The sequence below is a fragment of the Pterocles gutturalis genome, unplaced genomic scaffold, assembly GCF_000699245.1.
Source record: "Pterocles gutturalis isolate BGI_N339 unplaced genomic scaffold, ASM69924v1 scaffold35912, whole genome shotgun sequence".
Lineage (NCBI taxonomy): Eukaryota > Metazoa > Chordata > Aves > Pterocliformes > Pteroclidae > Pterocles > Pterocles gutturalis.
The window spans coordinates 4,574-10,736 of record NW_010109045.1 but is presented as its reverse complement, the minus strand read 5'-3'; positions in this window follow the sequence as shown (position 1 = coordinate 10,736).

Below are 6,163 nucleotides of genomic sequence, written 5' to 3'. Positions count from 1 at the left end.
GGAGAGGTGCGAGTTGGGGAGCCGTTACCTGCTGCTGTCGGAGATCTTACCCTTCAGGTGTTCTAAAGGCCCTCCTAACTCTCCAAATCCTAAATGAAGCTCTCAGGAAAGCGTGCTTTGGTTCAGGGGATGGGAAAAGGGAAGTCTGTGCCGCAGACGCAGCTTCCTCTGTGGAGATGGACATCGCCTGATGTTCCTCGCCCTGAGTTCCCCCTCTGGCTGTGTTGGAAACAGGCGGCTTGTGACTCCTCTGAAGGCAGCTGAGGCGAGGTGGGCGGGCATCCGCAGATACCAGGTGCTAATCCATGCTGTAGTCTTGGTGGGTTGTGTCTCTTGGGCTGCACCCTGCTCAGGCCAGGTTCCCCCAGGGAAAATGGTAGTTGGGAGGGTCACTGCAGTGTGTATCTGCTGTTTAATCTGGATACGGCCTTTCTGTCCGTAAAGACTGTCCTAAAGCATAGATGCATGAGAATATATTCTGAGAATATATGCTTCAAATTCATAGTAATAGGAATACACAGGGCCAGGGCATCCAGAAACCTCTGTATGTGTGCCTTGCTGCTCACCTGCAGAGTCCACACGGAGACCGGGAATGAAGTGCTGTGGGCAAACAGTTTATTACTGACTGACAAATAGTGTTTGTATTGTGTATCTTTTGTTACTGAAAGTGCAGCCATTCTGTTTTGTCTCCAGAACTGCTCTGATGAGAAGGGTATCAGTAGTTACACTGCTTTTCACGAGCTATGGAGAAAGCATAGGTAACTGTAGAGATACAACTCCTAGCCTTGTGTCCCAGCTGTTGAAATATTACTTAGTATTTGTTTAAATGCACTGATTTTCGGGTGGGCAAGTAGCGTGAGTTGTGTCCTTTTGTCTGTAAATTCTTGTCTGTCATGTAAGCCCCTCAAAAGCTTTATGGATAATACTGCTTGCTGCTGTTGCTGTTCCTGTATAGTAGGAAAACTCTGGTCTTCCTTGTAACCAAAATGAACTGAAAATACTAAGTGCCTCCTACTTATGCTGTAAAGTCCATGTAGTTAAATGACTTGTTTCAGACAGAATTGGAGGATTGTTTCCATCTAACCTTGCTTTTTTTTCACCCTTTCAGTTATGGGAGAAGAGAAACAGGAGAAAAGTTACTATTTATTGCAAAGCTACTAGCAAAAAAATTCTTAGGTGGAGAATCATGCATGCAGAGACTCGTTCTTTACACCTATTTGTTGGAGATAATGAATTAGTAATAGGAATTGGGTGTTGGCTTTGTATTTTGTAGCAACATACCAACACTAGGCACTGCCTGAAGGGAAAAAAAACCCCATGGAAACCTTTACTACCTGCTGATATCTTACATGTCTGGTGATACTTATCTGTAGTTAACTCAGCATTCTAGTATTTATTGCTTCTTTTATAGGTGTGTGGTTTAATCTCAGGTTAGTAAATTACCTACACAGTTGATGTATGTAGAATATGACGGGCATCAAGTTACACATGTTGAAGTGTGCATGTACCATAAAGTTATCTATAAGCAGGTTTTTTTTTATTGTGTGTGTTTCCGTGTTGTAGGCAATAAAATAGAACTGAAATGGACTTCGTACTGCAGCAGGAAGTTAATCTGTCATGCTGACCAAATATCTCTTTTCTTTTCTTTTTTTAATCTTGTAGGCCAAGTCATTCTGCTGACTTCTACCGAACTGACTGTTAGGTTTAAAACACAACGTGCACACATAAAAGTAAGCTGAAGGTAATACTGAAGATACATAGACTTAGAGAAGGTAAGAGTTTATAATTGTGCCATTCTGATGCCTAACTTTTTTGCTTTGGTTTTCCTATAAAGGTAAATAATTGTATTTGTTAAGTCAAAAGGCACTTGCTTTAATAAATCCTACCTAAACAAAATACTGTTGTATATGATAAATATCAAAACATGTAGTATTATTTATCAAGTGAAGAGTCTAATGATACCAGGAGGAATTGCTGTTTCTGTCACATGTATGGGATTGAAATAGAAAAGCAAACAATAAATCCCTTAAATAACTCAAGTGCCTAGTATTGGATTTAAGGTCCTTATTCCACCAAATCAGTTTTTCAGTGAGTTGATAATTTTCCAGCCTAATTATGACACTTTCCAGATAGTTCCTATTGGGAAATCTAAAAGAAATAACTTATCAGTTTGTATTCAGATAAATTTGAGCTGTTCTTGCTTTGTGTTTTATCTCACAGGCTTTGAACCATGGATAGCCTTTGTGCAGCAAATACCACTTTTGCACTCGACCTCTTAAGAAAGCTGTGTGAGAAAAAAAGCAGTCAGAATCTATTCTTCTCTCCTTTTAGTATTTCTTCTGCTTTGTCTATGATTTTGCTGGGTTCGAAGGGTAACACTGAAGCCCAAATAGCAAAGGTATGTCTAAATAAACTTAGTCTATTGAATTTGGGACTATATGAACAACAAATCTGTATTATGTTTATGACCTGCACTTATGCTAAACTGTTACTGTCATTCTGGTGTCAGAGGGCAGAGGTCGTCCTTTGGTATGTATGTAAGCAGCACCTGTTTTTATAGGGGGAGCTTGCTTTGGAATGAAATGGAGAGGTTCTTGTTTTTTGTTGTGTGGGTGTTCTTGGTTTTTTGAGACAAAGATCTTCCTTCAATATGTCATTAAGAGGTACATAGGGGTTTTTTTGTAGGCTTGATGAATCTCTGTCTACATAAAATATTTTATTCTGTCTTCTTTGGGCTTAATGTCAGACTATGATAGAATCATAGAATGGTTTGGGTTGGAAGGGATGTAAAGATAGTCTGCTTCCAACCCCCCTTCCATGGGCAGGGACACCTTCCACTGGACCAGGTTGCTCAAAGCCTCATCCAGCCTGGCCTTGAACACCTCCAGGGATGCGGCATCCATGTGTTCAAAATGTAGCCGAGCACATTAAAAAAAAAAATTAAAAATCTACCCTGTATGCATGTCAAAATGGTAGCTGCACCTTGGTTTAATTTCTTTTAAACTTGCTCAGATGGCACATACCCCTTGGCATGTTTTTTACATATATAATTGACAGTATTAATAACAGAAATTACTGATTATGCATTTATATTTGCCTCTTGCAAAGTGTAAGACAAGTATAAACACATTTTGTTTTCATTTAAATCTACAAAAGTTTCTCCACAATTATATTATTATATTATTGCCATACTTGGAGATAATCCGAATCCATCTGGACATAATTCTGGGCTACCAGCTGTAGATGGCCCTGCTTGAGGAGGGGGGTTGTACCAGATGACCTGCAGAGGTCCCTTCCAACCTCAACCATTCTGTGATCCTCCAATGCTCGGCTTGAGTGAAGAAAACTACATACTGCTGACTCTTCTGCACCATAATTTATTAGTTGTACATCTGGCTGGCTGCATCACATGTGACTTGTGTGATAAGCTCCAGATGGGAAGTTTTATGAAGAATCTTCTTGGCTTCAAGTCACAGATTTTAAACTAGAAGTAATTTAAAAAAAAAAAAAAATTGTGCTGAAACAGGTGTGTTTAGAGAAGGCATAGAGTCCACTGAGGATGCTTGTCTTTCTGCAGGTCCTTTCCCTGAACAAAGTTGAGGATGCTCACATTGGGTATCAATCACTTCTCTCTGAAATTAATGATCCAAACACCAAATATATACTGAGAACTGCTAACCGACTTTATGGAGAAAAGACATTTGAGTTTCTCTCTGTAAGTAACTATTAATTTTGTGGTGTTTTTTAGTATAATGTACTTGCTGCCTATTTCCTTTGGAGGTCAAAGGCAGCCTTTGGGTTTTACTTTCCAAATTTTCTAGGCTGAGACCTAACAATGTAATGGGTTGTGCCAAAGCTTGGTGTCTGAACTTGGTGGAGAAGCTCATTTTAAATACCCTGTGATCTCAGTGCACTCCTGGTGCAAAACACCATAAAATCCATCAGACTAACTCTTCAGGGTTCCATGATCCCTTCATGTTTTTGGCTGTGGGAGAAATGGTTCATGTATCTCTTTTCCTTTGATTGTGTGTAAATATGATAAAAAAGAATTATTATAGCTCTTCAGCATGGGCAGTATTTTGTAGTTTTTCTCAGTTATGTAAGTCATCCAGAGAACATTCGGAGAAGAGTACAGGACTCTTAAGATTTTCCTTATCAGAAGATATAAATAAAGATAATGGGTATTGTGTTATACGTGATCCTTTAGATGCTTCCCTAGAAGCAAGATGATGTAAGGATTTCCCCCCACCCCAAGTGATTTACAGTTATTCTTTTTATGAAGAATGGTAGTGTTTCATTTGTCTAGTAGATAAAAATTACATGGATTGTACTCTAAAACTTTGCATCTGTGTAATGAAGATATAACTACATTAAATCAGAGAGAAGGCATATTTTTTTCCCTCTCTTAAGATAAGTCAGTTTCACCTCTGGACCAAGTTTTCTATTAGTCTGGGAGGTTTAGCAATGAAATTTATGTAGAGAGAAGCTTACAAAATCATATGTTCTATCACTGAAGCAAAAAAAACCCCAAACTAGCCACATCCTTTTTCAGTTAAGTTATGCAGAACTTTCTAGCATAGTAAACAGGCTGTTTGACTTAGGCATTGTCCGCTGTATGTTACTAGTTCAAATTGGTGGTATAAAACCTAATAGGAACTTGTCGGAGAAAACTTTGATGGCTCTATATGAAGCTGGGAGAGGGAAGCAGGCAGATTTTTGTGGTGTATTTAAGAATCATCTGTGCCTGAATGAGAGTGAAATACTTTGCTGAATAACTGTTCTGAATGTCCATGTTAGTCATTTATAGAGTCAAGTCAGAAATTCTGCCATGCTGGACTAGAACAGACTGACTTCATTCATGCTTGGGAGGATTCCAGAAAACAAATAAATGGCTGGGTAGAGGAAAGGACTGAAGGTGAGTTTTGCAAAATGCCCTTTTGTATTTAACGGCAGCCAGGGCTTGGGTAAACAGCTATTTCAAGATATAATGTTGTGAATTTAAAAAACCCAATCATTGAGCTCTTGCTCTGTTTGGTATATAATTCTATTATCTATTGTGTACTAACTACAGAGTAGATGCTCTATTAGTTAACAATTGGATACATGTCAAACTGTTAAAAATTGCATTTTTTATGTATTATAAAGGTAAAATTCAGAACCTGTTGGCGGAGGGGATTCTTAATTCACTGACCAGACTTGTGTTGGTGAATGCCATCTATTTCAAAGGCAACTGGGAAAAGCAGTTCAACAAAGAGAGAACAGCAGAAATGCCATTTCAAATTAACAAGGTATGATGTGCTAAAATGCTGACAATACACTGTTACTGTGTAATACTCTGAAATTAATACATTTAACTCTGAAGAAAAAAAATTATTCAAGCAGGGTTACCTTGGGTAGGTATATATCTTACACCCCCCTCCCTTTAATATGAACACACTTTTTTTAGTTTCTCTTACGTTTCACATAATTTCTAGAAATTTTAATATAACAAGTATTTCTTCCATTCTGTTTCTTCTTTTTTCCTTTCCCCTTCTGGTTTGTGTGAGAGAGGTAGCTCTCTACATAGTTACAGAACTTAGAACTGAGGCGAGGAAACCAGTTGAGTGGAGCTGTCAGGCTATTTGAGAGTCATGAACAATTTCACAGAAGTCAACAAACTTGATTATTTCAGCATAAAACTGGTGTGGTTAAGAAAATAAATTTTCCTTTAGGTTGTAGGTAGAGAAGAGCACTTACACATGTGCAGAAACTTCTGAATGTAAGTCTTCTTCAGTCAGTGCTTTTTTGCTGCATTTCTACCACTGAACCAATCCAAGGAGATTTTTTGATCCATTTATTTTGAAGACCTCCATGCTATATGTTCTTGCTGTTAGAAGATGATCAGTGCTATTGAAGAAGACTTGGCTACTATCATTAGCAGGCCATGACTGCCCCTCAGGATCACCCCGAACCTGGGTATGCCTCCAGATGTCATTAACAAAATCTGGTAATATGACTTCCTTAATTCACCTGCTTAAAACAGGTGACCTAAATGTTCCTGGAATAAAGCCCAGCCTGCTCTGAGATGACTTTTTCCTTTGTAAATATAGAGTATCTATATATATTTTTCTAATGTTAGAGTCTTTGGGACCCAGTAACTATTGGAGAATGTTGTAAGATGTAA